This window comes from Xiphophorus hellerii, chromosome 19 (genome assembly GCF_003331165.1).
Source record: "Xiphophorus hellerii strain 12219 chromosome 19, Xiphophorus_hellerii-4.1, whole genome shotgun sequence".
NCBI lineage: Eukaryota > Metazoa > Chordata > Actinopteri > Cyprinodontiformes > Poeciliidae > Xiphophorus > Xiphophorus hellerii.
The window spans coordinates 14,346,746-14,359,113 of NC_045690.1; the positions used below are offsets into that span (position 1 = coordinate 14,346,746).

Here is a 12,368-nt window from a genome sequence, read left to right on the forward strand (position 1 = left end):
TTAATTGTGTTTCTTACTTGGTGGAAACACCACAAATGCGAAATTGTGTTTTTTCGACATTAGCAGAATGTTGACAAAGTTTTGTATACATTTATAATGGAAATGCAGCTAATGGAGAAAGGACTGGCTGGATTTTTCTCCTGAATTTGTCACATCTGGGACTTAACCTTAGGTGGAAGATGATTTCTAGAAGGATGAGATATTTACGTTCCCAGGACTAAACTAAACTGCTTGGTCTGATTATGGTCTCAGCTTTGAAACTAAATATCCTACGTAAATATTTAACATTGAGTCATATTCAAATATCATTGAATATTCAAATATCATATTCAGTAGCATACTTCTTGTGTGACTCTTGTTAGTTCTATTACGGTGCTGATCTCAGATTTTTATAAACAAGGCTTTAGTGGTTTATGCAGTAGAGTTGCACATATTCAGTTAATTTGCTAATGTGTTCTTTTTTAAAAACTTCCTCTGATTTGATTGATGAAGTGTTTTTTTGTTTCATTCAGCAACTTCTCTGTAAAACTTGTCATATCAACACTTTTGCAGAGCCACACAGTAGTTTTATGCAGAGGGGAATTTTCTCAGTGGTCATAGCCCAGTAAGTACACATTTCCCACTAAGACATGCAACACGCTCGCTCAAACAACTTGGCATAATGACCAAAACACTGAAAGTTCTGCAATTGATATGGGTCTCCTCTGCATAAGAGGGGGCATATGTATATAAGCTGAGCACAAGTGGGGGTATCGGATCGCATCGGCTTTCAGCGGGCATGTCCTGAGGCGCCACGCTCAAACAGTCACCCATCAGCAGCTGGCAGCCTCTCATCTGACTACCATGAAGTCCCATGCATGTCTATCTCTCTCCCTCCCTTCATCCACAAGCCACATCCCTTTCACTTGTGAATGGCGGGCTGACTGCAGAAATTGCCCCTGTCCACTATGTGTGCTGAATATTTAACTATGAATATGAAATATTTTGGCAAGACTTCAACCACCTTCAAAAAGTGAGAGCCCCTGTAGCTCTCTGAGCATGCAATCCAAATATCCCGAGCTTTCTGTGCTCTCCTGAATCGATCATCCCGTCGCTGTATGGAGAGATGTCAGGAGACCGAGCGCTGAGTGATCTTCTCCGGTTGGCCACCGGAGTCAGTGACTGAAAGTGAAACTGAGGAAGATAAGCAAAGACTGCTGCAGTTTAGAGTTCAGAAAGAACCGGAGTTTCAAACCTTTTACTTTATCTTCTGTCATACTCCTCCTGAATGGAGGTCGATAGTGGTGAATAAAGTTCAACATCGAGCAGTTGAGAGTTTAACATGTTCTGTCCTGGAATTTTGTTACCGCGTTAATAAAAGCAGCCTGTACAGCTTCATTCATAAAATATATTAAAGTAAACATTTATGCACATAAGAAACAAAAGCAGAATTTAATCCATTTAGTTCATAGTTAAGGAGCATTCAAAAGATTGTTTTCTTGTTTTGACTTAAACAGAAAAGAAACATGCAACAGACTGAAATAAAAACATAAAATATGAAATGTGCAATAATATCAGGTGAAATGAATAACATATCATTACAATCTGTATCTATATCAAACTATGATAAGGAGGTGAGGGCTTGTTTGGTGTGGTTGGCGGTGGTCCCTCTTCCTGTAAGCAGGTGAGAACTGAGTAACATATTGACAGTCCAATGCAGAGATATGAGACAACCACATTCACAACTAGAGAAATTTGCACTCTCCAGCTAATCTAACATGTATTTTCTGGACTATGGTAGGAAAGAAGAATACCCAGAGAAAACCCACACATGCAGGAAGGAGAACACACACACCTGGTGTGTTAAGTGTATCTGGGTTTCTGGCTTTTGCCTGCCTGCTGTACAGAAGCTCAATGCTTATTTTGTTAAACAAAAATTTTATGCTTGCTATGATTTGGGTAGTGAAAACCTGGAACATTAGTTCAGAATTTGGTGATTAGGCTTTTCTGGGTGGCAACCATAGTCACCCAGTCTAATGTACAGTCATACCTACATCCATACACCAAGTGGCAGGGGAGGAAGCTGAAAGCTTACTTGCATCTTTCCAACTACAACATGGCTTCTCTTCCCACAAAAGAAACAGTTCTGTTCCAGATCTAAGTACATTCTCAAATCTTTGCATTTCACAATTTTTCAGATAGGTGCTGAATTATTTGTTTTTTTACACTACAGTATCTCAACATAGAATTGCTACATAGCTTCTAATTTAGAGTGATTCTAAATGAGATTGATCATATTGTCACTGATTTGCACAGACAACATGAAAGATGAGGTGACCTTGAATTGATGTGGGAACAGTATTGGAAAGATTGGCTCAGATGTTCACCTGGGTCTGAACTGACTGCAGCTTCTATCCAGAGTCAGTATCTGATGCTCTTCAAGCTGCCTTCCTACTAAGGTTCAGTAATTTTCTCAACCTATTTTTGAAGAATAAAACTAAAATGAACTTGGATTGGATGAGTGTGACTGCAGAGCTTCTCATTTATCAAAGGTTCAGAGAATATGCTGGTGTTTTTCTGCTGTGGAGATTTTAAACAAAGCTTAAGCCATATGTTGGTGTTAACCAGCAGATGGTCACTGTGTTGCTGACCAGGTTTTTGTTGCTGGTGTCATCCTGCCTGACTTGAGACAGACTTTTCCTTCTCAGCCTCTGAATGCACATTTTTGCTGAAGTAGACCAAGTGAGAAATTTCTGAAACCTCCTGCACCACGCAGGACAACTGGCCATGCTGTCTCACAACATCTCAGCCACCCTTTCCTCCCCCCTCCCCAAACCACATCCTGGACCGGGCACCATGGAGAGGAGGTAATTGGATTTGTTGTCACTTTCACTGGCTGGCAGGCTGGATCTGTCTGCTCAGCTTAGTGATGAAGACATCAGCGTGACAGGAACCTTGGGACAGGATCAGCTGGAGTCCTGGACACAGCCAATAAATCTGTGGTCATGCCACGGCCATGACGCCTTGGCCGCAGCCAGCTGTTACCTCTGCCACCTCCCCTCCGGCGCCGGTGCCTGAACCACAGCTTGGGGAGTGGGCAGCCTTATTAAAGCAGATGCCAGATCCCCTTCACTCTGTTGGAGAGGTCAAGGGGATTCATCCCAAACACTCCTCTGTGCTTCTTGTGGTTCTGGGCAAAATTGGCACCAGACGCTAGTGTCCTGGCATTCCCCGTGAAGAGCACTGTAGTTAGACATCTTATTAAAGCGCCGACAGGAAGCCAGTCAGAGTCAAGCTCTGTAGTTTCAGCTTCATTGCAGCTGTCCCCTGGTTCACCTCAACAGAGCCAATGATTTATGTCTTCACAGAAAGACTCAGCTGATCAATTCGTATTAGATAAAATGGTACATAAAATTTGAGGAAAAACTTGATATATGATTAAAAAAAGATCAAAACAATTATGTCACTTCCATTGCCGTTTTTCTCCTCTTATCAATAACAATTTTTTTGACTGAACCACATTCCATGAACTGTGATGAGGATTTTCCCAGTTTGTACTGTCCTTTTTCCTTCTACTAACACAAAACCTTATGGTATAAAGTATGCAGTGTTTCAAATATTATTTTTTTCTTGTTGGTCCTGTAAACACATCCTGTAAACACACGTCCAACGTTATGGGATACTCCATCGTCCTCTATTGGAATCAGGATTGGAGAAGGTCCTTCTTTTCCCACAGCCATTCTTTTGACAAGTTGACAGAATTTGACTTTCCATAAATGTGGCCTTCTTCGAATTCAGAAGTTTACATATACTAAGATTACTATGCAATTAAACAATTTGGAAAGTCAGATGACATTGTCATGGCTTGATGAGATTTCCATTGATTTATTAATTCATAAAATCACTCCTCTAATGTCATTCTAATAAATCTTGGTGGGCCATGCTCTGTGAGCATAGTGGTCAATAAATATTTCTCCACTACACCAGTTGTGTCTGGAGGAATGTCCCAAAAATTTGGTAAACTATTGTGAGAAGTTTCTGTAAAGATACTGAAACTGTTTGACCAAGTCAGACAATCTAAATGGCAATTCTATCATACACTAGCAAATGTGTAAACATCTGCAATTCCTTTATAATAACATTGATATTCTGCCTTATAGAAAGGTTTTCTCTGAGGGTTCTTGTTTATAATTTTAAAAGTTTAAAGACCTTGTTATGAATGTGTTTTTATACTTGAAGAAGAGACTGGTGGGCACTGACTGTTTTCAATCAATGTGAATTTTGAAATAGCATTTTTCCCTCATGTTTGTTGGCATTTGAGTGGGGAAATCTTTTCATTTACCCCTAATTATTTCTTAATTTCTATTTTGATGTAGCTGCACCACAGAAACACCATCATACATTTGAGTTATGCAGGTTTTCTAATCTAAAGAACAATAACTTTTTGATATGAGTGAGCATGCAGGAAGTTTTAGCTCATCTTTACCAAACAGATCACTCACAGACTGCAGTTATTGTAAAATTATCGTTTTGGAGATATAAAGCATTTATGCCTATTTTTAGACTCAAATAAATGGAAGAACTATCTGCATCAACAACATCCAGCAGCCAAAACAAGCAGTTTTTTTTTCCAGTGGGGTGTTGTGGTGTTGCACTTGTAAAAGTGTGAAGATCAATTAAACAGAGTTAAAAGTGCCATTGGCCGGGGGTCTCTGCAGTGGTCTCCTCAGATAATCAGCAGCCCAGGGCCGTCTGTAATCTCATGGAGGAGTGTTGGCTTTTCCACGCTGCTGCTAAAAACAGGGATTAGAAAGTTACCGCTGATAAACGCTGAGAGCACAGAGGGGATGGGGGCAGGTGGAGTCAGGGTGTCTCTGTTTGGGTTAAAAAAAAAAAAACTACAGAAATGTTACTACAGAAATGTTAAAAATATAGAAATGGCTTTTTGTTTTATGGATAGAAACAATATAGTCCCAAAAAATACTTCCTTTCCACCGATACAAACAGAAAATACCACTTAAGCCACCCATCTTTAGATTTTTCATTGAGATTGGACCAAACAAACATCTCTGCATCAAATGCAGATTTATTATTCCTAATCCCAATTTCATCCAGCTATCTTCAGCACATGACTTCTACTCTTTAGCCCACCAGCTTCGTATTTTCCACCATTTAGGTGAAGATTTTTAGTTCTCCAACCATTTTCTTCCAGTTCACTTAGAAACTTTTTTTTTTTCGATGTGTTTCCTAGTGGGGGAATATCTGCATCAATCTGCACTGGTTGCGGTCAGTCAGCAGGGTGAGTCAACATAAAGGTCTGTTAGTGTGAGATGTGGTGAAGAATAAAGTCTGCAGATGTGAAAGGGGAAGTGACTCGAATCAACCCAAGTTGAGTTGCAGTCAGACGTGTTTACATTTTTCTCTTTAGTCGGATCTGGACTCGGTCAATCAGTGTGAACGTATCATCCAGGACTTTGACTCCGCTGCCAAAATATGCTGTATACTCTTTCAGTCAGTAGATTAAAGCACATGGTTGCAATATATAGCTAAATCTATAAATCCAAAATCTAATCAGTTTGTGGACATAGGAATGTTTGCAGTGAGATATCACTTAAAGCTGCGGTATTCAACTCCAGTCGTTGAGGTCCGAAGAGAAACCTTTAGTAATCTATTCTGTCTACCTGTTTAATAAAAATAAAGCAGAAAATCAAACAATGCAACTTCATGGTCAGCTAATTATAAAAAATATAAACCATTTTTTATCTCTCCACTTTAATGTTTGTACTGAAATACAGATTGAGCTCTTTCTTTTACATTTATAATAGATAAATGTTTAAATGTGTTCTATTGCCTGATGTAAGATTTTAAAAGTCAGTTATTCAAAAGTGATTCATTAATGAAAATCAAACGTTTGTTTGTTCTGCAAAGAAAACTTCTGCACTGTTTTTCAAACTCAAAATTCATTTAATTTCTATCGTTTTAGAATCTGTCTTCAACACTTTCAATCATTTCTTTGTCAAATAATTGTTTATCCATCTTAACAAGTTTAGATGAGCCCAGGGTGTATTCCTTTACAAATAAAATCACTGCAAATACTTGCACAGTACAATCACGCTGCATACTTCCCTTCACTCCTGGGAGCAAGAACTTGAATTCCTTAACAAACTTAACCAAAGTTTTCAGCTCCTGTTCCGATTTATGAGTTTGTTTTTCCTCTGAGCTGCTGCAGGAAAATTAAACAGCCTTTCTTTCTTTCTCTGAATATTTACAGATCTAAAGCTATGAATTCAAATCACAACACAAAAACAGAACAATTAACCAAATATAAGTAAATCAAGCTGCATTCCTGCAGTGTTGGATGCTCAGGGGGTGTTTTTCTGGTCTTATATCCAATATAAGTTTTTGTGAAAGCTTCAAAGTTATTCTGAGTTACAATAATTTATTTTAAACCAGATAAAACTTGAAGTCACAGCTGCTCATTTGCTGTAGAGATGTACAGTGCAGCATATATGTTTGCATTGTTATTCTAAATCATTTGTAAAACAAAATATGTGGTTTACTGAAATAAAAACCTCAAATCTGCAGCAATTCTCAGATCTTTCTACAATGTGTCATGTTCGCTGGGGTTCATGCTACAAATAAAAATTTAACAAAATTAAGAAGAGAGAGACCTTTCATGTGGAGAGTGACACAAGAATCCAGTTTTAACACTCAACAATTAAATTTCGCTATATAATTTAGATACTTTGACTTTTCCTCACTGTTTTTCTCTTCGCTGACGATCACTCAGCTGGATTAATGCATGTCTCTTTGTCTGTTGTTTCCTCTGCATTGTTGAAACTTCAAACATGTTGAGTACAAAAAGAGAAGCAAACAGCTCGGCGTGTCACAGATGAGCATAAAAACGTATACGCGCAGACAGAGAGGGGATATTCGGTGTCCAACAGTGGCATCTTCAGTCCAAGGACTGGAACTGCTGCAGACGAGCGGCAGAAATGCTGGTAATTGCTGCCACTTATGGAAAGGCAAGGGGTGCATGAATTTGCTCGGAGTGCATGCATTAACATTTACTCAGAGACGCTTCAGTCGGCGCTTCAGCAGAGAAGCTGAATCTTCTGCTGAAACATGTTTCAGACATCAGGGAAGACTGAAACATGATTTGGATTCAGACCTGAATCCAGAGGAAAACGCTGAATGTTTAGAGTGCCAGTATAAACAATAACTGACCTCCAAAATGCACCTTAGACATCTCTTCGTCACAATGTGAATTTTGTAAAAATAAAGCAAGAAAATACTGATGAATGTTAATACTTTCATTACTTTGCTGTGGTGTAATAATGTGAAACAAGGAATGATTGTTCTGTGACTTTAAGTTTGTAGTTATTTTTGAGCTCTTAAACTCAAAAATAAATTCTTTTGCAAACAGCTTTTTGGTAAATTTTCTACTATTTCAAACCACTTGTTTTGGTATAAATCATAAAAACAATGGCATAAATTTGAGACAAATTCCTAATGAAATCTCATTGTAGATGTTTACAAGCAGGAATGGAATAATAAGACACCAAGGCATTCCAATGTGTGGTCACTGAGAGCAAAAAAAAAAAAACTTTAATGTGAAATTTGACTTCCTGCTGGAATTTCTCTCTGATTATTTTCAGAGAAAGTTTAAATGTTGTGGATTCAGTATTTCGCTATCAAGTTCTGCCAGAACATGATAGCAGACATATACATTACAGAATCACTTTTGTTAGTACATTTTTTGTTTTAACTCCTTCCAAGCTTCACTTTGATACTTTTTACAAAGTAAAAACAGATTTTAAACTGTTTTTTAAAATCTTGTTTTTAATGATTTAGCTTATGCATTTGTTTAATGAGTTTGCCAGCTGAAACAAAATATCACATTTGGAGAAACATTGTCGTTATGAAGACAGTGTGGTGGAATTGAAACTTCTTAGCTGACGCTTAATGATGAAGTCAAAAAGAAATGGATCTTTCAACCTCTTGTGTTCTTTGTCTTTTTTTTCTTCCTAGCTGCTCACTATTAAACTTTACATTTCTTCGTTGCAAATGTCCAAACTACTTCAGCTGTTTCAGGTTCTTCATCCAACTCTAATCTCATTGGCAACCAGCTTTTTGCATATTTCTACCACTATTTTAGCATTTTATCTTTGATGATGAAATCCAAGTCTTTAAGATTAGAAGTCCTCTGTGCCATTACCCCAATATTTAGCCATAAAAGTAACAATCATAAATAGGAATTTCTTGGCTGCTGGATGTTTTCTTATGTATGCATGTAATTATTTTTGTGCATGTCTTCATTTATGAATACTGTTATGTATCTGATATTTGATCCTGTTAGACTTGTTCATTTAAATGTGCCAGTTGCAGTTAAAGCTGAAAAATCTTTTTAGTTTTTTTGTGTTTTAAAATCTTCTCATTTACAACCAAACACATCATTCAGACAAACGTACAAACCTGCAATTGTTCACACCTGCTGATTGAGTTTCATTTGCAGACAGCTGTGTGCAAAACACTGTCAGGATAAACTCAATCATTGCTTTTTTTTTTCTTTCTTTTTTTAATCCAATTAAGTCAGGGTAAAATTTCAAACTGAAAATTTGTTTTATTGTAAGGCAGAAATACATTATATTCTTTTAGTCATTGGTTATTAAAAGTGTGAAACTTTTTGTTTTTGTTATTTGGTGCTAATTGCTCTTTTGCAGCACATTTTTAAAAACTTCTTTTATTTTGAATTTTTTTTTTTTTTTTTAATTCTGATAATTTGCACCAACTGTCCACTTACCTGTAATTGCAAGGTTTTATTTAAAAACTCAAGAAAGGAAGAAAAAACAATATCCACGAGTGTTAATACACATCAAGATTTAAAGGACATGTTTTGATGATCAGTCTCAACAAAACAATTTTAAAAAAATAAAATAATAAAAGAAAAATACAGAGGATACGCAGCACGCATGGCGCTCGACTGGCGTCTGAGGTGTCATTTACATACATTAGCATATAAAGTAATTGGCACAGATGCCAGGAAGCAGCAGCAAACAGATTAATTGTCATCGAGCAGTCGTGGTGACATCGTTAAAAATGAGCTGCTTTTAAGGCTCCAATTATCAGAGAATTTCTAAACTCATCTTTTTTTATCATCACCGTCCTCTTTCTAACACACACACACACACACGCACCCACGCATACAGAGAGACTACCAGTCTCATAAGAATTTGTGGATGTTTGAAACATGGCTGCTCTTGTTCGTTATGTGATGATAAGTTTTCACAGACAGGAAGAAGAATCGATTTCTTCTCTGCTCTCAGATTCTGTGTTTCTGCTGTCTGGTTGTAAGCAGAGAGGAGCTGCATCTTTTTCCTCTCACAAGAGCAGAGAGGGGAGGGAAACATAAAAGTTTAATCTCTTAATCAAACTCAAACAAATCCATCTAAAAGTTCCTGAAATCTTTCTCTATTTAAAACAGTCACCTGAACTATCAGTTTAATTCAAAATACTCTTATGTTCCTCTTAAAGAACAAAATCAAGATTTCTGAGTGAGCTATTTATAAAATGAGAACTATCTACACACAACAATATAAACTCAGTAAGAGATTGCTTGTTGAACCACTTTCAGCTGCAGTAACATACAGTAGTTACCCTGACTGTAACATCTGTCAACTTTCATTTCAGTTTTTTTTTTTTTTTTTCAGATCATTGAGGTTTAAAAAATCTATTTCTGCACAGCTCCATTACACAATTCAGCCAAGTTGAGAGCTGGACTTTGACTAGGCCATTTGAACGTTCTGTTGTAGATTTGCTGGTGTTTGCCAGTTCATGACAGTTTGGGCCAAACTTTTAGCCCAAACTGTTTTTAGTTATGTTGCCAGAGAGAAGAAGCGTTGTCTTTAAATCCTCCCAAAGAAACCATACTTGCTTTCTATTCCAGTTGCTCTTTAAACAACAAGGTATTAACACGCTAATGTCTGTAAAGTCTGAAAATGAGCTTGTTTTGCTGGTTGTTCCTACTGTGGAAGAAGGTTGAGTGAAAGGTGTTTGAATTTTTCATGTTTTGAATAAAATTTTACAAAACCATATTTTGAGGAACTTAATAGAGAAATTCAGCAGTGTTACAATCTGAGGAGTGTGGTGGTTGATGGGCCTAACCAGATGATTCAGATGTGTTTATTTGTAAAACATAAAGTCAACTGAAACACAGTAGAAAGAATTAATAACTAATAATGATAAAACTCCATCATGGAACAAATCAAATAAGACTTCATGCAGCCTTGTATGTTCAGGAAGGAAGACAGAATAATCACCTCAACAGATTAAAATATGCTCCAAGTTTGGCAAAATTGGTTTCTACAAAACAAACTGCAGCATCTGTGTACATACAAAATCTTAACATGTAAAAAATAAAAGCAATAAAAAAGTTATTTATATTTGTAGGTTAAGCATTTAGCTTGAATTACAGCAGTTTTTCAATTGCCAGTAAGAGAGCCACAGTGAGATCCTGACCCTCTGCTTTGGCAACATTAATGTGTTTAGTCTGTATTGATTTTCTAATTCAGGCCAGCAGAAGACTGTTGTCTTCATCAGCTGAGGAGCTGAACAAACACAGAGTTTGTCTGTGGCACCCAGCCAGAGGGAAACTACCCATCTGAGGTCTCCTCCTCTGCTCCGCCTGTAAACAGCTCAGATTCAGGCTCTGTGTACTTAACATATTGATTGTTCCACCTGCTGAACCAGAGTAACAGAAAAACAGTGTTGACAGCAGGAGAGTGTGTCTGGTTGCAAAACTTATGCCAACTCTCTACGACTCTGGATTTTCAAGAATCTTGATTTCTGTGCAAATCCAATTAGCTTAAAACACGCATCCATTTATCTGTTTAACCATTTTTCCAGCAGTCTAGTGATTATTTTTGCTTATTAGCTAAAACACAGTGTAGTAAATCTATAGGCATGCTTTCCCAAAGTGAGGTAACCGAGTTATTGAGCCTCCATTTTGATTTTTCCTACCTATACCTGATGTTATGTGTAGAAACGCACTGACAACAAATTAGAAACAATTGAAACAACAGAACAAAGTTGTGAGCAGAGGAACTGAAACCCATTGACTATACACTGACGGAACAGAATAATTGATTAGGGTCGGTGTAATGTTCAGTAAATGGGTTCATTCATTGAGTTAATTCCACAAAGGATATTTAAATTTAGAAATATATTTGATTTTTCGTTGATAGACCCTTAAATACTCGTCATGTTGTTGTTGTTCAGAGGAAAAGTCACAGAAACACGCAAACAGACTCAGTGTGTGTCTGTGTGTGAGCCCAGCACTGTGTGTGTGTGTGTTCCTGGATCTCCTCTGACCCGTTTGGCTGCAGGGCTTGGCATCTCTCTCAGCAGAAGGAGGCGACTGTGAACTTTGACCCCCTCCAACACCTCCACCTACACACACACACATTAACACACACTTCTACCGGCAGAAGGTTGCGTCTCTTTTCTCCACATGCCCGCCTCTCACCCATCCACCCTCCGCCTTCTTCCACATCCTCCACCTACCCTCTGTGCTGGCAGAGCCTTATGATCGTGTGCGGGCGTGTGCGCGTGTTGGTGTGTGGGTGTGTGTGTGTGAGAGCGTCAGGTTGGCTGCTGCGTGGTGAGCGTGCCCTCTGTCATTCACGCAGAGCCGCCCTGTCCAACTGTCACTTCCTGACAGGCTGATAATCAATCTCTTTATTAACTGCTCTGCTGCAGACCACCGCCATGGTGGAGGAGAGGCGGGGAGGAGGCGTGGGGGGGAGTTTGGGATAGGCAGGAGTCAAACCTCTGCTTTGCTCCAGGATGTTGATTTACATAAGAAAACTTTTATTTTGAAAGGCTAAGTTGAGATTAAAACCTGTTCAAATCAGTAAATCTATAGTTTAATATTCCTAATCTGCTCTCCATCTTTGCTGGTTTCTGTAATCTCTTCACATCGTCTCGATTAGTTCTCCACGCTTTCTGAGGGTCTCTTCAATGGCTTTTCATTTGAACCCAGGTCGAGTATCAGCAAATACTGATACTAAATTTCTGTGTGAATGTGAAAAGAACAGGTAAAATTGTTGCTGACCTTTACGAGTGAATGCCAGTAAACAGTCATGTTCTGATTTAACTTAAGTTGGTTTGAAAGCTGAAGAGCATAGAAAGTATATGCTGCCTGAATTTACATACAGTTACACAGGAGAAATTCCCAGAACTTAAGCCACATATTGCTGACAATATAACATGGAGTTTAGCTTTTCGTCATTCTGCGTTTTGAATTCTGACTTTTTCGCTTTATAGAAAAGAAATGTTTATTTTTAGCATAATTGTGGGAAAAAAAATCTGCCTTTTACATTTAAGTAAAT

General features: G+C 38.0%; 1 protein-coding gene across 1 annotated transcript in view; it reads left to right on the plus strand.

Annotated features, from left to right (window-relative positions):
* The window catches only part of LOC116708554 (protein phosphatase 1 regulatory subunit 37), a 41,481-nt gene that overhangs the window by 27,730 nt on the left and 1,383 nt on the right, over positions 1–12,368 (plus strand). The gene's annotated exons all lie outside the window — the stretch shown is intronic.